This window comes from Carlito syrichta, unplaced genomic scaffold (genome assembly GCF_000164805.1).
Source record: "Carlito syrichta isolate Samal-C Ts95f unplaced genomic scaffold, Tarsius_syrichta-2.0.1 Scaffold301195, whole genome shotgun sequence".
Taxonomy (NCBI): Eukaryota; Metazoa; Chordata; class Mammalia; order Primates; family Tarsiidae; genus Carlito; species Carlito syrichta.
Genome location: NW_007245291.1, coordinates 334952 through 357334, shown reverse-complemented (window position 1 = coordinate 357334; position 22383 = coordinate 334952). Strand labels below are relative to the sequence as shown.

At 41.5% G+C, this 22383-nt stretch overlaps 1 protein-coding gene across 21 annotated transcripts in view; it reads right to left on the bottom strand.

The window, feature by feature from the left end:
• NCAM1 (neural cell adhesion molecule 1) overlaps positions 1 to 22383 on the bottom strand; it is a 314944-nt gene that overhangs the window by 118511 nt on the left and 174050 nt on the right. The window contains exon 1 of one of the 21 annotated variants that reach the window (XM_021710771.1): positions 21655 to 22156. The exons of the other annotated variants lie outside the window; for them this stretch is intronic. The gene's annotated coding sequence lies outside the window, so the exon portion shown is untranslated. Of the gene's footprint in view, positions 1 to 21654; positions 22157 to 22383 lie in introns of those variants that run through there. 21 annotated transcript variants of the gene reach the window in all.

Below are 22383 nucleotides of genomic sequence, written 5' to 3'. Positions count from 1 at the left end.
AGAGATGAGGTCTCGCTGCCCAGGCGGGTCTCGAACCCGTGGGCTCAGGCAATCCACTCACCTCAGCCTCCCAAAGGCGCGGGATTACAGGCTGAGCCACCGAGCCCGGCTCAGAGCCATCTTTATAAAGCACGCAGATGATGACGTTGCTTCCTTTCTTGACACTTTGTAACGGCTTGCTATTCCACCTAATGAGATAATTCCATAAAAGGTCCTAATACGGGATACAAATGCTTCTACAGCTGCATTCTGCCAGTGTCCCCAGTGTCTATGCCAGTCACCTACAATCTTCCTCATTAACTGCCACACATCCTGGAAAACCCACTCTCTTCGACAAAGTCCTCCCTAATCCTCAACACTCCTCTTTGGAGATTCTACGGAACATTACATTTTCCATGTAGTACATGCCACACTGTAAAACGATTATTTGTTTATTGGCCCGTTTCCCTTCAAGGAAAGGGAAGAACCAAATTCTTTTATGTTTTCATGTTCAGCATCTAGGACAATAAATAGCAATGGGTGTTCAATACAGTTTTGTTGACTGAATGAATACATCACAGTGACAAGTGCTCCGTGTTCCTATATCTCAGCCAATTTCATAAAGAGCAAGAACAAAAGCAAAATCAGTCCGGCTAAGGATGGGCCTGGTCCATTAACAGCAAAAGCATATAAAGGTAGTGTTTGCCAGCCAAGGCGAAGTGCTCTGAAGGAGAACATGTTGGAAATATGCATTTTTGAGCATTACATGAATATTTTTAGAACACAGTACGCTGATTTGTTTCATATGTTGGCTTGGGGAAGAGAAGTTGCTAAGGGGATTGTGGCAGTTGTAGTTTCCATTTGTTAAAAAAGAAATGGAGACCATAATGCCCAAAGCAGAAATGCACAGACACAGTATGGTGGAAATACAGCTCGTCCACGGCGAGACTTTTGCAGCCTTTACACTTGGGTTTTGTCGGCAATCAGGGCCTGTGTGCTTCCCACCCGTGGGGTACGTCAAAGGAGTAAGACTTGAGCTCCGATCCTGTAGTTCAGGCAGCAACTTGGCTGTGCCCGGACTCACATGAGAGATGCCTTCCCACAGCTCATTAAAAAAAGATCCTTAAATTTTGGCTGCTTTCAACCATTTCTTATTTTTCTCTGAAACACACTTCAAGTCTACACTTAAATGATCCACTTCTAGGGCGTGTTCCAGGGGTGTTTTATGCAGGTGATCAAGTGCTCAGTGTACCTCCTCCGTCCTCTCCCCCTCCCACCCCGAGCCTGTGGTTCTGCTGAGAATTTTTCCACTCTGTGGTTGACTCCAACCCCCATTTTTCATCTTTCCCTAGTCAGCCGCTGAGCCCTGTGGACTGGTGAGCTGATGGGATATAGCTGTGCACGAGTTACACTCTGGAGATAAGAACAGACCACTGGTCTGATGAGAGGGACAAAGCTGAGAACACTGAAGGTTGGGAGCTGCTGGGATGGGTCTGAATCTTCTAGCATACCTTGTCCCTGCGTGAAGAGCTTTCCATTAAAGCTACGACAGAAGCAGAAGACCAGGAAGAAAGAGATGGATGCTGATCCCTTTTTTCTATCATGTCAACTTCAGTCAATAGTGAGCAGAGTATGGTTTCCCAGAATGTGTGCACCCATCAGGTAATCCTATGGCTTCTACACAATGCCAGCCTGTCTTAAAAGTGAAAAATTCGTTGAATCTGTCAAGCAGGGGAATGTGTCCCGACCATATCCAGCGGACCAATCACTTTCAACCTCCCCAGCAATGAGTGTATTTTCACTTACAGGCAATGATTTTAGGATCATGAAGTTGATAAATTCTATTTGGCCATATTTTCTCTCTTGAGTTTCCACATGTGCTGCCTGGCTGGACTGTGGTTTTTGGAAATGGACAAGGGTCCCACAGCCCATTCTTTCTTTGGCTAGGGTTCTTCTATCTGGACTCTATACATCTTTCAGTTTGGGTGCAGCTATCATTCTCAGGTTAAAGCCATTTCTCTCATCCATTTAGGATTTGGATCTTTGATTTAAGAGTCAGAGGCATGCCAGACGCACTACTCTTAAGCTCATCATCTCAGTGTGACCCATGAGGAACACCAGGACCATTAGCTGGCTTCCTCATTCTACAGTTTTGTGCCAGGACCATTTTGTCCGGCAGGTCATACCACACTCCTATTCCATATTAGATCAAGGCCAGATCTACTAGCTAGACATTCAAGGTCATCAAACTCCAACCACACCTCAACCATCTAGTCTTTCTCTCCTCTAACGTCTGATGTGAACACTCAGAATGAAGCTTGGGTCATCCTTTCCTCCTCACCCAGCACATTTTCCCTCACCTTCGTACTCTGATGACACTCTATCCTAAATCCAGTCTAACTCTTTCCAAATCTCTCCTCCTTCACAGAGAGATTTCTTCAGTTCCCAGTGATCTCTCTCTCTTTCTATTTCTCTCACCCACTCCACCTCCCCACACACACCATGTCTCTGCATTAAAAACCGCCTGACAATTTGGGAACGGAACATACTCTCTCTTTTATGTACTCTAACTGGCTTATGTATGATTATCTTGCCTCCTCAACTGAGTCACAAATTTTTTAATGGCAGGGAAAGGGTCACACGTGACTTTGTCTTTCCAGTGTGTGTACTGGTGCTGGCATATGAAAGATGCTTAATAAAAACTTGCTTAGTTGAATCAAATATAGAAAATGACACTCTCAACAGAAAATCCCAAATGAGCAGGCTGGTGTTACGGCTCAGACAGGCATGCACATGAACTCCTAAGTGACTCCTTCGATTTCTCTATAGACAGGGCCACACACACAACCATTCCTTTGCCACAACCAAGTGGATTGATTTTGAATTACTTTACACTAGATGTAAAGCTCAATCCACTTTTTTTCTTCAAAAAGTACATTTACATTGCTTGATATCTTAATTTACATTCTTCACAACTCAAAGATATAGTCATTGAAATTGGTCTTTTCTAAAATAGTAATTTATCTTTATATTTTTGCAACTAATTTATACCACAGCAAAGTTAATTTATTTTTATTTTAAAAGAAGCAGACCTTGTATTCCCTTTCCTTTCAGTACTAAACTAGCTGAACAAATGGTGTACACTGCTGCCTCAATTTTTCCCACTGCCCACTTGTTAATCATTTCTATCCTTTTAAATTCTGACTTTAATGCAAATGACTCCCAAATATATGCTTCCCAACTTTACCTTTCTTCTGAAAGTCAATCCCACATCTACTACGAGAATATCTCTGTTGCAAATAAAATGCATTAAAAGAAGTCCACAACTCTGTATTCCAAAATTCTATTTGCAAGGCAGTTTGAAACTTGTAATTCATTTTCCATAGAAACTGCATTATAAATAGTAATTCAGTGTGTGCTCTGGCTGGGAAACAAAGTTTAGCTAATCCATCTGCAATGAAAAGTAGGAGAAAGCAATATGGTAACAGTATGAGTAATTAAATGAAACACTAAAAAGTGAACGTGAAAAAACAAGTTATTTTCTAGTTGTTCATAATTGAAGAAAAGCACTTTTATGTAGAGACATACAGGGAAAGAGAGACTGCAGAGAGTTTGAAGACCTCTTCTGGATACTGCCAATCAGGTCTCAACCTTGCAGGTTGGACACCTACCTCCTCAGTTTTAGCTACCAGCCCTTCCAGTTCTCCCTTCATCTTACCTCCTCCATTTACACACTCTCTTCCATTCCTTCTGGCCCCTCCTCGATCAGACATTATCCTACCTTACCTGGATTCTTATAATGGCTTCCTAGTTGGTTTCCTTGAGTCTAATCACCTCCTAAATGGTCAACTGCATATGGCACTCTGGCTAACCCTTCCTGAACTTATCCCTCCTGGTGTCGTGGTTCTCATCAACAGTATACTACCTGCCATGCAAATCAGAAAGGCACAGCCCCAGTCAGACTTTTTGGAGGAAAGCTCCCAGAATGGTACGTCCCACCCAGGGTCTAGATATCTTGAAACTATTTTTAGCATTCTTGGTCAGAAAAGAACATAGGCAATCATTCCGCTTGGAAGTCCCTGGTTAGTTGGTCTGGGCTTGAAGACCCGAAAGTGATGCCCCACCTTGGTTACTACATAATACCTTTAGAGAGGAGCTGGGATGTTAGCACTCTTAGTCCAAGGGGGAGAGTGGGGAGGTGAGACAGTAACTCACTTGCTTCTGTTTCATCTTGCTGACCACTGATCCTTCTGAGTACAGCATTAATACCACCATGCCGAGAAGCAGAGCGGAAGAACTCTTACCTTGGGGCAAAGCAGCTTTTTGAGACGCCAAAGAGTATTCACCTTGAACAAAGGGGACAATCATACCCTCACCCCAAAGTTGCTGCAAGAAATGAGTGAGTGTGTTAGAACGTATCTAAGGTGATGCCCGATAAATACTTCCATCCATACAGTTATGCACCGATTAAATTTAAGATAAGGAGATGTATCAAAGAGCCTTTGAATTCTGACCAAACTTGAGCAAATGTTTTCACTTGGATAAATGCCCACCTCCTCAACTTTGGGCTAGAATTCAAGCAGAGTCTTGTTTGATATCCTACCTTTCATTCTGTCTCACTAAGAGAACCACTGATTTCCAATCAGATCCAAGAAATGTTCAGAAATTAAGAGGACAGAAAAATCCAAATGAGACAGGAGGTCTGAAAACAAAATCCCCACGAACCAACACGAAACAGCCAGGCTAGCGCTGACCCAGGCAACTGATCTGGCAGGCTGGGCGTGGAGTGGTAGCCTGTCGTCATGGCAACACGAGCACCCTAATCCCGGGCCACAGGGAAAGCAGAGATGGAGACAGCTGCTGGGAGCCACGCCTGGCGTCCGGACCCGCCCAGTCGGCCATGGCTTTGTGGTCCCCAGCTCAGGTCTCTCCTCCATTCTGTCAAAAAAAAAAAAAAGTGAGAGGAAGGTGGGGAGATGTTTATTTGCTTCCATCCTCTGTGTGGTATGCTACTCACAGAAATAAATATTTTAGGATTAATCACGGTGAGGCATTGTGTTCATAGGGCGTTCATCCATTTTCAAAGGATTTTACACACAGTATTTTATAAAGTTCAAACAACTGACGCAGGTATGATGGTATTATTCTCATTCTGCAGAATACAGAGCTCAGATTGGTGGCCCCAGGTAGGTTCCTTAAAACCCCTCAACCATGAGTTTTTCGTTGGCACAATGTGGATAATGAGCCTTGCCCTAACGATATGAAATTATAACAGAAATGTCATCATGTAAACTTCTGGCCAGTGACATTCTCACCACAGGGCACTGGGCACTTAGGTGATACCCAATCAAGGATGATACGGTTCTGTTAAGTATTTGTAGAGGAGTTGTCCTTGTTGCCAGCCCCAGGGGCTGTTAGAAACAATAGTAGATATCTGGAAACAAAGACTGTAATTGCAATCTGCATTTCTGAGTCTCCCATTAGCAGAGCTGTCCCACCTACTGTGCTGAGAGGTGACCTCATTAGAGAAGAGGAACCATCAGTGGAAAACTCAAAGCCTTCAGAACCCTCTGGCAGTTGAGCCGGTGATCAGGGAAAGCTTCCAGCAGCTGCCGCTGACAATGGGCTTCTGTCCCCGCTTCTGCAAAGGCCTTTGCTCCTCCAGTGAGCTAGCCGTTTTTGTTTTGTTTTATCCTCAAGCAAGATGGCTGCTGATTGCAACGAGCTCAGAATAGCAGAAAGTAATTAAAAATTCATTTTAAAATCTATCGTGCAGTTTAACATCTACATTAAGAACACTGCTGGGGTAAATAAGCTAGCATCATCTTTAGTAAGGCAAGAAGAAAGAATTCAGACGGTCTGTTGCACATGGTGTCAGCACAGATAAACTGGATTGCAGCTGGCCTTTGAATAAGTTTTGCAGGCCTTTTCCTGAAAATATAAGTGATTACCACAGAAGCCAACATTTTTTTTTTCAAGAGAGTTTGGTAGCAACTAAATGGCCCAAACTGGTGTTTGTCAATTGAGATAATACTTCAGGAAAATAGATCTAATGTTTTCTTTTTGCTTTCTTTCATTGGGGGAGCAGGCGGGGGTTGGGATCTCACTCTTGTCTCCCTGGCTGGAGTTCAGTGGCACTATCATGGCTCACCACAGTCTTGACTTCCTGGGCTCAGGCAATCTTTCCGATTCATTTTCTACCACGCCAAGCACATTTAAAAAAACTTTTTGTAGGGATGATGTCCCACTATGTGGCCCAGGCTGATCTCATACTCATGGGTTCAAGCAATCCTCTCACCTTGGCCTCCCAAAGTGCTGGGATTATGGGTGGGAGCCACTGTGCCCAGCTGGATCTCATATTTTCATAGGGGCACAGCCATTTCTGAGCAGTTTTCTTTAAAGACCAGTGAAAAACAGTGTTAAAAAATTGACATTTTCATAACCCCCTATTTTTCCCTAATGACACAGACCCATTTGAAAGGTCCCCATTGTAGGAACCTTTCCATGTTGATTACTTAGAGTTTAAACTAGCCAGTGGCAGGCAAAAAAGGTCTGCTAAGGTAGTAACAGGTCACCATCATGCTTCCCTCTGTTCCACCAAGTCTGTGTGGGGCCTTCTCCAGTCCTCGACTTGCCTGTACCTGGCAACCACTGCCATCAACTCCATCCTCTGCCCCTAATATCTCGACATCATTAACAACAACAAGCAAATCTCACTGGAAAATGAACAGATATATACTCTCCTCAAGGAAGAGTTCACATTCAAAAGATGTTTGTCAAAGAGATTTTTTTTTAACTTTAGCAGAAAAAGTGATACCGGGAGCCCACTACTGAAAAGAAGTTAAATTTCATTGAGTGATTTGTATTTTCACCCATGAGCTGTGTTTTCTTGGTCCAAACATTACTTTATATCAATTTGGAGGGGTGTCTAGGTGGCAGTAGGAATCTGCTGATGAATATAATAACGCAGGTTCATTTAGCAGTCGGAATGCCTTATTATCATTACCACATTACCCATTTTATTCTAAAATTTTATGTTCATTTTCAGAACCAATTACCCATTCTGCTCATTGTATTCAAAGGGGGCACACATATTTTATGTTTAACGTAACTTGGACTCCAACCTAGGAAATAAATACCAAATCAATTTACTTTCACCTTCTTCCCACAGCACTGAAAGCAAATGCCAAGTGTTGTAAAGCATCCTGATGATGTCAATAATTTTATTAAAAATTGAGATTTACTATCTCTTCTCATATTCTTGATAGAGGTATTGAAATAGGTAGGGCTATAAAGCTAATAGCCTATTTTTCACAGCAAATATTTTCATTCACCTGAGGTAGAGTAAACCAAGACATTTATGGCATCATTAAGGCAGATTATGAGCAATTTTGATTAAAACCAAAGACTGACATTTTCCAACCCAAAAAGGAGAGTCATCACAGCCTATGCCGAGGCTGTGTCCCACCAAATAAACCCTAAAGCTGGTACCAGGAGAAACTGCCTCCAGAGAGGGTTCTAGATGTGACTAAATTATCACAAATCCTTACCACTTCAGGCCCTGTTTCTAAGGTGATAAAGGGTGGGGGAAGGGAACTCTATGCTCCCAATGACACAGGATAATATCATCTGACCTCAACGTACACATGAAGCAAAAATCAAAACCTTGCTTTCTATGGATCAGAAAAATATCAAAAGCTTACCTTTTTCCAATTGTGTAGCAATGAAGAAGACAATGGATAGACAGGTCTTTAAAAAGAAGGGGAGGGGGCCGATAAGATAGGATAATAATGTTCACTTTCTCACTATTATCAATGTTGGAGTTGCCTTCATTAATATAGTTAAGAATATTTTCAAGTTATTAAGATGAAAAATTGAGTCAAAGATTTTGATTTTTTTTTTCTTGCATCCGTTTCAGAAACAAATACTAATCATTTAGTATAATCTAGTGGCTGGATATTATAATGTCCGTGTTGGGCATGACTCCTGAATTAGACAACGTTTTTGCCATTTGTGGTCTTTATACTTAGGGAAATGTAGTCTGATCTAGCCCAGATTCACATATAAAGAATAATCATTTCATTTTTACAACAGAGGTCTGTTTTGTGGATTCTTTGTTCATATTACTCTGTTTGCATTTGAAGATAAGGCAGCTTCTGTTGGTATTCCTGGTAAGATGGAAAAGTTATAAAGAGTGAGTGTCAATCTTTTCTAGATGGAATATTCATGTAGCTTGAGTTAGAGTATTCTTATTTTCAATATTAAACTAAGTATCTTTCTTTCTTAGGTTATGAGTTAGACAGCGAGTTGCTACAAGGTCAATCCAATGTTGAAAGTCAATTAAAATGACTGACATAATGCAATAAGTCTTAATTCCTGATCATGCAGATTGGTTGGAGCACCTTCCACTCCCAAGGAAATTGCCAAGGACTCCGTGATACCACAAGGGCTCTATGATCATTAACGTTTGTCAACACCTGTGAGGCCCCAGGCACTTGACATACAAGATTTGTCATTTCTTTTCAGTCCTTGGTCCTCTTTGGCATGAGTACTGTATTATTCCCATTTTATGGAGAAGAAAACGTAGCTTTAAAAGTCTAAGGAATTTGTTAAAGGCTTTCTAGGACATATTCTGCTGACCTGGAAAATACCAATGCTGAACTGATCTTTATAATTAAAATTCAGCACAACATTGCCTTGGGTAATGAGTGGGATCAGCTTTTTTCCTCTTAGGTTGCTGAATTACTGTGATTAAGAGCTTTAAGCAGTGACTTTAATGTATTAGTGATTATTCTGTTTTTAAAAAATACGTAAATATTTTTCTAATTACAAGAAAATTTCTCGTATTCTACATGGTCACAGAATGGACTATTCTGATTCATAAAGCATTCTGTTTAATAAAGTGTTAGGGGAAGACTACTAATCTGTAAGAAGTCGAAAAAAATCATGTGCTTAATATAAACTAAGTGCACACTTTAATTTTTCTTTGATGATTCAGGAAACACGTGGGGACTGTAGTAGTGAAGGGTTGTCATGACAAAGACCAGTTATAATTACACAAGGGAAGCAGGACGGCACTACTTAATAGAGGTTCCTAGTTAGTAGAATCTTAGATTTGAAGAGCTGAAGGGCACCTCAGAGAGTCTCCATCTAAGTATTTTATTTACAGGTAAGGAACTGGAGGCCCAGATTACTGACAGGTTAAGTGATTGGCCTAAGGTCATCCAGGAGTCCAGTGGAAGTCACACAGTGACCAGCACACATGGTGACCAGTTTTGCTATGCTAAGCTGATTTGTCAGTCATATTGATTCCGCTTATCCCCTTCAGAACAAAATGGAAAAAAAGAAAAAGCAAAAGAAAAAAAGGAGGTGCCATCATTTGCCTTCTACATTTGTGGATTAGCCAGCAATCATAGATCTTTATTTGCTTATGTTTTCTGCGACAGCTCTTTCCTGGGTCTCCATTTTCTTACCATTACTTCCACAGTGTAACTAATACATGTGTTGCCATGTGTGTAGGAGAGGTCCTTTCTCTGAACAGTTTCTGGTTTTCCTTTCTTCTTTGGTATAGTTTTTATTAGGACTAAAATGTAGAAAGGAGCTTCTATCCAGCATTCAATTCCAGCTTTGTAATTTAACTTGCCAGGTTTAACTGGGGGATGATTAATCAATTATTTACTTAGCTGGAATTTTTCCTGTCACTTAAATCATATTTAATTTCAATCTATTATGATCCATTATCAGTGCTGAGCCAAAACCCTTGATGCATTATTTGCTTATGAGATGGTTTCACACATACAACAGCATCGATGTCCTAAATGTTCCGCGTACATTTACAGATGACGGACTGCCTCTGTTAAGATGTGGTTCATGTGCACACTGTAGAGATTTCTATATTTTACAATTTTAACATATCCGGAGCCATTTACTACCAACTGAAAAACCATATTGGAAAGATCTAGATCAATAGTCTATTTAATCTGAAAAGTCATCATTCATGAGAGATGGGGTTTGCTTTCTTTTTTTTTTTTTAATTATCCAGATCTTTTATTCTTCACTCCTTCACAACACAAAGTCTAAAGTCTAAAACTATTGGAGACATAAAAGCCAAATGCAATGTATAAAACGTAACTGAATTTTAGTTTGGGGAAAATACACACACACACACACACACACACAAACACACACACACACACACACACACACACTACATTTTAGAGGGATAATTGCACTATTACATAATACTGGATAATTTGTGTTAATTTCTTATGTATGAAAATGGTGTTGCAGTTATGTAGGAGAATGACTTTTTTTTAGGTATAGGTTCGAAATTTTGCACATTAGTGTCATGATGTCATTAACTCTTTAAATAGTTCAGAAAAAATGGAACAAACACTAAATGAAAAAACACTAAATGAGTTTAGGTGGCTGGTAAATAGGTATCCATACTATTTTTTTTATAGAAAGTGGCATACATCTTTATTATTATTATTGTTATTATTTGAGTCAGAGTCTCACTCTGTCACCCAGGTGGAAGTGCAGTGGCACACTGTACTATTTTTTAATATTATAAATTTATTTGAAAATTGACAGTAAAAATGGAAAATAACTAAAATAACTAAATTACAAAAATATCACTCAAATTGCTTCATACACACACACACACACACACACACACACACACACACACACACTCACAACTGCCTGGCAGAGCACAGAAAATCACTGTTTGGGACAGGTGATGAGATAGTAACAGATGACAGAGAAAACAGCTCTGCTTCCTAGAATGATTCTCCAACCAGCAAAGATATACACGGTGAATGGGAACTGTAGTCAAACGCAGGTGAGGACACTATAAGAGGGCACCCAGATACTTTGCACGTGTTCCCGTGTCCAGGCCCTAGCAACTTCCACTTGGTCACTAATGGGGCATGCATGTGCACCCGAGGACACACTGGTGTCTGTTCCTTAGGCAGTGTGGCAAAGAGAAGAGGAGGGCACCAGGATACCAGAGACAAGCAGAAGTCCCAGTTTTCAAAAGGGAGTAAAGTGTTACCTACTCAGGCAACACAGTAGTTTACGGTAGTAAAAACATGTCTCTGTATCCTCTGAGGCCATCCTGCTGGGGATGATACACCCAAGTACATTTTTCCTAAGGTCATGCTAATCAGCTGCTTAAAGCTGCCCCCAACTCTACCCTTCTGTGTCTTAGTTTTCTAATTTGTAACATAGACATAAAATGTCTACCTCATAGGTTTGTCATGAGAAACAAATGAAATAACATTTGCAAAGTACCTGGTACTAAGCTTGTTACTGAGAAGGGGTCCAATAAATGATAGTCATTATTCCCATGTGGGTATCTAAAATCTACATATTTGACTATATGTCTTATGATAATCTTCTAGTTCAGATGGAAATTTAGGGGCAGGTTTTAACACCGTTGGTTTATTCATATCTGGTTTTAATACTGTACCCCAAGAGAGTTGATGAATGAATCAATGTCAACCTAGAGAGAGGTTTTAAGCTTTCCAAGAATTCACCTTAATCCTTTTTTTCAACCTCTACTTATATATACAACTGGGATGTACAACTAAAAGTGAGATGACAAAAAAATTATAGACAACTGATATACCAGAGAGATCACTAAAGCAGAGTGAGTACACCCCCAAGAGATATGTGAGATGACCCATAGGGTGTGAGAAGGCAATATTAGAGCAATTTCCATTTTTTCAATTATTTATTTATAAAGGCAAGGTCTCTCTCTGCTGTTCAGGCTGTAGTGTAATGGATCATAGCTCACTGTAGCTTCAAACTCCTGGCTAAAGCAATCCTCCCACCTCAGCCTCCTGAGTAGGTAGGATTATAGGTATATGCCAATACGTCTGGCTAATGTTTTAATTTTTTTGTAGAAACGAGCTTTCTGTATGTTGCCCAGGCTAGTCTCAAACTCCTGGCCTCAAGCAATTCTCCCACATCCGTTTCCCAAAGTGCTGGGATTAGAGGCTTGTGCCACCATGCCTGGCTTCTATTTGTAAACTAAAACAAAAAAGACAGCTAAGCTTTACTAATATTTTAAGCATACGAATTGAAAGCAATATTGCCACCCCGTCTATAATTGAGAGGATGGCATGTTGTGTACGGGGTGCGAGAAGTCTGAGGACAGAGGAGGTTTCCAAACAGGACTGGAGGCCCTTCCTTGTTTGTTGTTTTCTTTCCTTGTATTACCACACACAGCCTTTGGGTTGAACTTTGTTAAGTGTATTTATGGGATACATTATCTAGTTGTTTTAGTTTTAGTTTTTTTTTGAGTTGGGAACTCACTCTGTTGCCCAGGCTGAAGTGCACTGGTATGCTCACAGCTCGCCTCAACCTTGACCTCCTTGGCTTAGCCTCCTAAGTAACTGGCACACACCACCACACCTGGCTAATTTTTGTGTTTTTTGCAGAGATGAGGTCTCACTATATTGCCCCCGGCCTTGAACTCCTGGGCTCAAGTGATGCTCTTGCCTCAGCCTCCTAGAGTGCTGGGATTACACACGTGACCCACTGCACCCAGTTTCTAGTTTTAACTAAAACAATCTTTCCGAAATGAACAGTTGGCTTAAGAAAAATATCCCCATCTAGCCAGGCATGGTAGGGCTCACCTGTAGTTCTGGCTACTTGGAAGGCTGAGGCGGAAGGATCGCCAGAGCCCAGCAGGTCAAGGCTGCAGTAGCTGAAGCGTGCCACCGCACTCCCGTCTGGGCGACAGAGTGAGACTCCAACTCAAAAAAAAAAAAAATCTCCACAAAAAAATAATGCATTGACAATGATACTAATAACAAAAGAACAAGGAAACAATAGGAAAATAGCAGAAGATGGTTCTATTATTCCAGTACAAGACCTACCACTGCTCTATGAGATAAAAACAATGATCTAATGAGATCTGATCAGAAATCAGTTTAAAAAACTGAAATCATCAAGATGATTTGCTTCACTCCAAGTCACAGTGTGCCATGGCTGACAACATCTTAGGCTGCTTCCCTCAGGGGCATGCTAGTGTCTAATGCTAAGGAGGCGACAGCTTTACCATATATCGCTGGACCACAGGAAACAATGACCCACCACAGCCCATGCAGAGGAGGTGTTCAAATCCAGGCTTCCACAGAGAGGTTTCCTATTCCTGTGGGAGGCTGGACTGGAAGACCTCCAAGGTAATCCAGATTCGGAGATCTATGAATCCCTGCAGACACAGGAGGCAGGGTCTGGATGAGATGAGAAGCAGAATTCAAACAATTTAACTTGCTGTATGTGGCATGCAATTCCACGACAGTAGGAGCTGTCTCTTCATCTCTATCCTGTTCAGTATTGCAACCCACAGCACAGACGTTACCTGGCATCTAATTTGTGCTCAGCAGGTGTTTGTGACCACGTTGGCCAACTACTTATCACTAGAGGTGTCCATGAGGAGGCGGCATTGGGTTTGATCTCCAAGAAATTTCTAACTCTAAGATGTTACAGTTTTATATTTGCATGTATTCTTTTCCTTGACAAATGAAGACATCACCAGAAAACAACTTTGAGCTTCTTTACAAGATATTAATTGTAATTCTGTGGATGTTTCTTATTTTTTTCCAAATATTTGGGATTTTTGTTCTAATCTTCCCCCCCGCTTTCTGACAACCCCTCTTTTGTTTAAAATAAATAGAAAGATTTTTGAGGTCAATTCTGGCAGGAATTTGTAAGTAATAATACTTTGTTTTATACCTGTATAAAATTACAATCAACTATTAAAAACAAATGTAATTTACCAAATATCTTAGCTAAGATTTAAAGAAAAAAATAATTAAGGACTGTGAATATGTGTGTGTGCAAAGAAATGGCAGGCCTTGCCATATGTCAAACTGACAGTAGCATAGAGTCAGTATTTGAGGTTTCCTGTAACTTGACAGGACAAAAAAATAATAATAATTCCTTAAACCATTTTAGCATGTTAATAGAAATTAGATTTTTTTTGGCCAGCCATAGTAGCTTACACCTGTATTCCCAACGCTTTGGGAAGCCAAGTTGGGAGGGTAGCTTGAGGCCAGGACTTCACGACCATTCTGGTAAACATAGTAAAACCTTATCTTCACAAAAATTTTAAACATTAGCTAGGCATGGTGGTGTGCGCCTGTAGTCCTAGCTACTCAGGAGGTTGAGGGGGAAGAATCACTTGACCCAGGAGTTTGAGACTGTAGTGAGCTATGATTGTACCACTATACTCCAGCCTGGGTGACAGAGCAAGACCCTGTCTCTTAAAAAAAAAGAGATAAAGAAATTAGATTTTTAAAAAACATACTTCAAGCCTGTCATTCCAGCACTTTGGGAGGCTGAGGTGAGGGGATTGCCTGAGCCCACGGGTTCGAGAACAGCCTAGACAACTTGGTGAGACCTTGTCTTTACACTAAATCAAAAAACTAGCTGGGCGTGGTAGCGCATGCCTGTAGTTCTAGCTACTTGGAAGGATGAGGTGGAAGGATCGCCTGAGTCCAGCAGGTTGAAACTGAGGTGGCCATGAGCATGCCACTGCTCTCCCACCTGGGCGACAGAATGAGACTCCAACCCAAAAACAACGAAAACGATAACAAAAAAACGAACTTCAAGTGAAGACAAATGGTAGAGAAAAATCACTGCCCAAATAATAAATATAAAAAATATACACATAGCAATAAGTAATCACATAGTAGTATTGGCTATAATATCTTGTGCTGTAGCTAAACTTAAGATAATTTTATCGTTTGACTGTGCTGTGCATTCAGATGGCAGATGCCTGTCACCGACGGCACTTCACCACTTGGGGCATTGTCCTAGGAACGCTTACTGTTTCATAACGAAGATCTGACTTCCTTTCTGCCAGTCACAATCATCAATATTTTCTGTAGAACATTCCTTTTTTTCTTTTAGAAAATAGGATTTATTTTTATTACAGAAAAGCTCCCAAGTGGGAGGGGCCCCGAAAAAGGGTTGCCCTGTAGAACATTTCTGAATAATGCTAGTAACTGTGACGAAATAAAATAAATAAATACAGAAGATAAGATCTATCCAAGCATGCCTCTAAGATGGCAGTCTGGCCTCAAAGAAAACCTTAGAGAAACAGCAACCCTCACTGTTTCAAGAAAGGTAGGTAAGTATTCCTAGAACAATGCCCAAGTGGTAAAGTGCAGTCAGTGACAGGCACCTGCCATTTGTCTGCACAGCAGTCAGCCGCATCAACCCATGATGGGCAGAGGCTGGGTGACAATCTATGATGGGTGGGACTGAAGGATTCTACTTTGGAAGAGTGGAGAAGTTGACCTCTGAAGGTTACGCCCAATACTACAAGTCTATGATGTTTAGAAATGCTAAAAATGTGTGTCAGCTGGATGATTAAATTCCACGGAGATTTCCGGAGTATGTGGAAAATACATTGTTCCTTTAAAACTTAATCTAAGGGGCCAGAAAGCAGGTCATTTTTTATTGCCGTTGTACCACCACCAAGATTAAAATACAAAGAAAATCACATTCAAATATAAGCGCGTTACTCGTAGAATAAAACCAAGTCAGAAGTATTGTAAAGGAGCTCATATCATACAGTATCCAAAGTCAAGGCAGAGTGGGAAGCATGTGACCATATCAAGAGAGAGAAGTCTCAAAATGCGGTACAAAAGAAAAAAAACCCTGCACAAAGCGCTCTGGCCGTTCCTGCCAATAGTGACAGGGCAGTCATTCTTGCTGTTTGCTATTCCAGGGCATTGAGCCGTCAGGAGACACAGGCAAGACTGCGGCTCCCTGGGACTGAGATGACAGAAGCCCCCGTGCTGCCCCATGACAGATGCTGGACTGAGATAACCAAAAGAATAGGAAATTTGGGCAACAGCAGCTGGGCCAGACAAATTCAACTTCCCACCTGCTGTTGATGTACACATTCATCTCTCAAACCCAATCCCCATCCATGTAAAAATCTGCCAGCACGTCGAGAAATTAATCAATTTGGGGGAAAGGGAGGGAGTTATCCATGGCCGATTTTATATTCTTTCTGTAAGCACATTTGTGTGGCATGGAGACAGCTGAGCCGAGCGACAGTGGCTTTCTCTGCTCTCTCCTGTAATCACCCATACACCTGGGACTCAGCCTGCACTGCTGTTTTCTTAGAGGAGGATTTTTTTTTTCCTAGGGTAAAGCTGGCTTTGGAAACGAATTAGATATGTCTGCGTTTTTTTGTTTGGTTTCCCGAGGACGCTGTGGACATCTAATTTGCATTTCTGTCTTGTCCCTCCCTTGTCGCCTTTGTTGTGTTTCCTTTTTTTTTTTCTTTTTTGTCTGAGGGGAGAACAAGAATAATTCCCGAACACCACTGGTCCAACACCCTACTCTTCAGGGTGTGTGTCTACATATGTATGTGAAATCGAAGTTCCACGTTTGCTGCAAAACAACCTTTATCCTGGAGAACATTTCAGTTCAAGAAAATGATCTTTAAAATGTCTAATTCCCTACTGTGATTTCCTTTAAAGTTCTAATTAGTTGTGCACAGTAATGAATTCTGTAAATTGCAGTGTTTCATTTAAGGCTTTTAAAGTACAGAAGGTTCTAATAATGAGTTTTGCCACAATCAGTCTTTGAAGAAAGTAATTTTGAAATGTAGGTTTCATATTTTTGGAGATGTCGTACATCTTAGAAACAATCACAATGTTGAGTCTCAAATTAATATTTGTTGCTTAATGCCATCAAAATGTCAGATTAATGAGTAATTAACAACGTTTGTACATAATGTTATTTCTTTCTTCCTGCAAAGGCCAAAAGCATAATAGAGAATTCAAGTCAAGAAACATCTTTCAACAAATATATTTTCAGAATTTCCCTTTTAAATAACTTACTATAGGGTCTATAACCGTCTTCTTTTAATGGTCAGCAAACAGCTGGGTTTCCAGATAACATAAGGAACATTAAATATTCATGCTATTAATTATTTCTATATTTTGAGTAAAATACATGTATTCTTGGATTTGCTGGTTTGAAGGGTAGAAAAACCATGACCACTGCTCATCCTTCTCCCCCATTTTAAGGAGAGGTTAGGTCCCACCTACAACCTTGTTCTGCTAAGCTCTGCTCTAAGAACACTGAGCTCTGCTATATACCATTCTTACTTTTCATCCTTTCCTCTCTTCTTGGACCTAATTGAAACTTGACTCTCTCCGCAAATATTGCCTATCTTCTCCACCTCCCTGGAAGACGCAAGGACCTGTGTCTGACATCAGTGTCAGCCTGGGTTTTTCCCTGGACATTCTCTCCAATGTCCTTTCACTGGAGTCCATAACCCTAGTCTGACCACGCCCACAGAGTCATTCAATGCCATTCGACGACTCCTATTCCACTGGGTCCATTTAGCTCTGTTGTTTACACTGGCCTTCCCTTTCTATCCCAAGGATCGGAATTAATGGTTCGGGAGACATCTTTTTTATGGTACAGCATCCTGCCACTGCTAACGTTTTCCCAAACCCCTCAAGCCAATTCTCAGCCCCAGACTATCCCCACCATCCGTGCCCGTTCCTCTGCCTGGGGTTGCAGACCACTGAGACAGGGAGAAGACAAATCTTTGTGAGGCTGGCTCATCACGGATTCAAACACGGCCCACTTGAGAAGCATTGGTACTGCCCAGCCATTATCATCACACGTCTCCTCATCTTCCTAATCCAGACCCCACAGGAATTGGTCCAGCCTGTTCCACCATCTGCTGAAGTTCTCCTCAGTTACCCCTCTGGGGAGTGTGGGCTCAGTGAGGGTCCATTCACTGCCCCCACTCACCCTATGTCCCCCTCTCCACTCATACTAAGAGAGAAAATTCCCTCTCTCCTCCTTTCCCATGAATTTTAGGTCATATTCCAGCCCATTTTTTTTTTTTTTAGAGTTGGAGTCTCACTCTGTCACCCAGACTGGAGTGCAGTGGCCGCTCCCGGCCACCGCAGCCTCGACCTGCTGGGCCCCAGCGATCCTTCCGCAGCCTTCTGAGTAGCCGAAATTACAGGTGCGTGCTATCACCCCCGGCTAATTTTTTGATTTATTGTAGAGATGAAGTCTCGCCTGCCCAGGTGGGTTTCGAACCCGTGGGCTCAGGCAATCCACTCACTTCAGCCTTCCAAAGGCGCGGGATTACAAACTGAGCCACCGAGCCCGGCTCCAGTCCCCTTTTTATGTCACCTCTTTCTGGAATTCTCCTCTCTCTCTACTGGGTGGCTTCTCTGTCATGTTATTATCTCTTAAAACAAAAACAAAACGCTTTATTTGGTCCTGCTATTGTTATTCCTCTCACTCTCCATCTCTTATCTTCCTTTTCCTGCCAAGTTCCTCGTGGGCGCCACAGTTTTCATTCATTCCTTTCCTAACCTTCCAGCCTGGCTTCCCACTAGCTTCACAATTCTACTGAAACAACACTGAAGGTTTACCAAGCACCTTCAATAGACATTGGCACATTTGTGAGAATTCATCTCTCCTTCCTTCTTGACCAGTAGATCTCAACACTGCATGGATATAGGAATCATTTTTGAAGGTTTTTAAAGATAAAATGTCTGAACAAGTCCTGTCTGTAGACAGTTGGATTTAATTGTTTCTGGATGGGGATATTTCAGCCATGGGGATATTTTTCACAAGATTTCTAGGTGACGGTGTCATGTACTGAGCTTGAACAGGTCCCAGAGTTGACTACTCTGTACACGAGGAGGGTGCTCAGCCTGTGCTCCCAGTGGAGTACCCTCCTGGCTCTCCTGGTGGCTCCTTCTGTTTGTCCCTTCCAATGTCTACCCCAAGTCATCTTCTGTGTATTTTCTGAGGGGTATCATCCCACCCCACACCACCATTCCTTCCCCCTCCCATTGCTTATTTACAATTCCCAATATGAATACTGTCCAGATCTTGTCTCTGGCCAAAACTAAGGCCACTGTGCATTTCTTTCTACTTGCAGGTTTGGTGGTGATCTGATCTACTAAGACTGAAAAGAACGATGTCTAAAACCACATCCTTTCTCGTAGTCCCATTCCTACCACTCATACTACTACTACTACTACTACTACTACTACTTTTTTCTTTTAATGCACTCTGTTGCTCAGGTTGACCTTGAACTCCTCAACTCAAGAGATCCTCCTACCTCACCTCAGCTGAGATTACTGGTGTTATTTCAATTTAAAGTGCACTGAAACAAAAATCCTGAGCAAGTCAAGTGGCCACTGCCCAACCTCATTTACCTGCAAATTAATGTGGAAGTAAATGAAAGCACAAGAGAGATGTATTGTATCCTACCAACTATACTAATTTTTGGACACACACGAAGGAAGAGCTGCTCCCCAGACCCATAGAACATGCAAGAAAACCTGTTTTCCAACCTCCTCCTTACTGTTCTTTAAGAAACGGTTTCCTAGCAAACATTCTGATGATTAAACTGACTCACAAGTATTCAATCATCATGCCTCCGTGGCCCAGCAGGTGGGTCTGGCAGGCTGCACAGTCCAACATGTCCCTGATTTCCCATGCAGGGTACAGAGCAATATACACAAAAACATTGGTAAAAAAACAAAAAAAGTTCCCAAACAGCTCTCAAAGGCTTAAAGTGCCGTGAACAATAAGCATCCTGGATCAGGAGCCTTAAAGGATGGGCTCACCGCCTGCCCGGGGCACACACCAGGTGGTGTACTTTAAGAAGCCAGAGCGGTTTCATCTTGCTCCGGACTTCACAAGGGTTTGACATGTGACACTGCCCATCCTCACTCTCTGCAGACTCTGTTACCCAAGTCTGTTTTCTGCCTCGAGAACCCAGTCAAGGATGCATTCTCGAATCTGCTAATATTGCCTTTTAGGAAGCATATCCACGATGGTTTCAAGATGGTCGTTACTTTTTTCTCAACTTGCCTATCCAAAAGGTGAATCCCACCTCTGTCTGTAGAGCAGTGAGGCCACTAACTGCTAGCCACCACATCCCCAAACCTCCTACACCCTCACCTCCTTCGCGTCCCCTTTCTCCCCTGTGCTCATATACTTAGAAGCCCTGAGAGAACTCGGGAAAAACAGTTCCTCTTCACCATCAGAACTTCAGACTCATGATGGGCAAGAACGTGTGCCCAGCTCAGGTAATGTTCTCTGCTGTCTGATCCAACCTGCCCCAGGAGGGAACTGGTAGGAAAAGACAGGAACCATCTGCCACCGAGGACCCACGTGGTGTTTTCCTATTCTTAGTATGGATTACTGCAATGAAACAAGCTTCTTCCAACAACAAAGCAATATGATTTGAATTCATGACTAATTCTGAGCTCACATCATTTACATGAAATGATATACATTACAAAAATACTTGCAACTGCATGTCACAAAGGACAATCATTCTACTGTGAGGGTGATGGGGAGTAGAGGGGGAACATGTGCTTCCACAGTCTTCTGCCTGAAATATGTAGGAAAGAGATGCCGGGGCAGGGGGGACGAGGGATGCTGGATTAGGGAACAGGGGATGAGTACCTGACAGTCACCAGACCTCAAGATGAGTGCTCAGCCCTAAGGAGCCACTCATGCATGGCTTGACTATGCCGAACATTTAATAATACAACAGATGGTAAAAATTTATTTTCAGGATAGCTATACACACCAGCAGAATTCATTCAATCAAAAGGTATGGTGGAATACCATGGAGTCATGTGTTCATAGTAGCATTATGCACAGTAGCAAAGAGGTGAAAGCAACTCAAGTGTCCATTAATGAATGAATAGATATGCAAAAACAGTGTATTTGTGTACAATGGACTATTACACAGCTTTAAACAGGAAGGCAATCCTGTCACATGGATGACCCTGGAAGATATTATGCTAAGTAAATGAATGCAGTTACAAAAGGACGAATACTATGTGATTCCACTTTATATATGGTAACTAAAGTAGCTCAATTCCTAAAAACAGAAAATAGAGCAGGGTTTAGCAGGACCTGGAAGGGGGAAATGAAAAAGGAAAGTTGTTTAATGGGCACAGAGTTTCAGTTTTGAAAGATGAAAATGTTCTGGAGATCTAGTTCACAACATTTTGTGAATACACTCAGCACTCTGCAGTATACACTTAAGAATGCTTGACCTGATAAGTGTTATATGCTTTTTATCATGAGGAAAAAAAGGTAAGGAAAGAAAAAAGAAGATATGGTGGGTGGGTGTGATTAACAGGTACAAAACTATACTTTTTCCCATTTGGCAAAGAATCTAAATGACCTCTCCCCTACCATGCTACACATTTAATAAAATCTCAAGCTGAACTCATTAATGGTTGGATTACTTTTGCTCCAAAATATGGAGACAAAGAAAAATTAACACTCCTCTCACCTCCTTTTTTATTTAATAGCTTGGTCTTTATAAAGTTTAACTATAACATGTCTGTGGATTTCTCTCCATATTTGTGAGCTACTGACAAAACCCAATAAATACAAAGACGCCCCTCTACACACACATAAACCTGCATCTCGTTCAACATCAGGGCTCAGGAGATGTGAAATCAATCAGCCACACATCAATATGAGAATTAAAGTCCTTGCAATCAATCATGCTTTCTCTTAAAGTAAAAAAAAAAAAAAAAATCCCAGTGATCAAGATGCATCTCCTTTTGCATGTTATATAAGTTGATACTGCTCCAGCATGTTAATACGATATGCAGTCCTTACCTTTTTGTGTGATGTGTGAAGCAGATGAAGGAATTTCATTGCAACAGGACAAAGCGGCACAGCACCAGGTTGGAAAGAAAAGCAAAAAAGAAAAACAAAGAGAAAACTGCTAAATTTGTCCTTGGAAAGAAGGACAGGGTGTACTACGAAGTAACATCTAACACATGAAGAACACAGCAATAACAAAATATAGAAATATTTTGATACACAGGGATACACTTCATAAGAACCACCTCTCCTGCCATCATAATTAGAAACCTACAGCTGCTGGCACAAAGAACAAAGAGATGACTCTTCAGCATCTACCCAAGGACTTCCTTCCTGAACTTGTCTTTTCTTAGTTGCAGATTCTGTTACTACAAACACACAGGACATAATTCCTCCCTCAATAGAGCTGCCTCGGCACACATTTCTCTCCTGTAATACCTTCTCCTGAACCCCAAAAAAAGCGTTCCACTCCCAAAACCTATATAACTATATCTGTTGCACCGGCATCAACATTCCACAATATTTCTATATTCTATATTCTACTACATTTCTGAAATGTGACCTGTGAAACAGTCTATACGTGGTTGGCCCCTGTGCAAGAGGTTACAGATGTTGGAAGGTGGTCCCTGTACTCTAGTCCCAATAGGACAGCCCTCAGTGGGGTGGGTCAGGCAGACTGTCTTTCTTATTTCTATAATAGCTGTGCTATCTCAAACACATTAATCAGGGAAAAAAGACAGC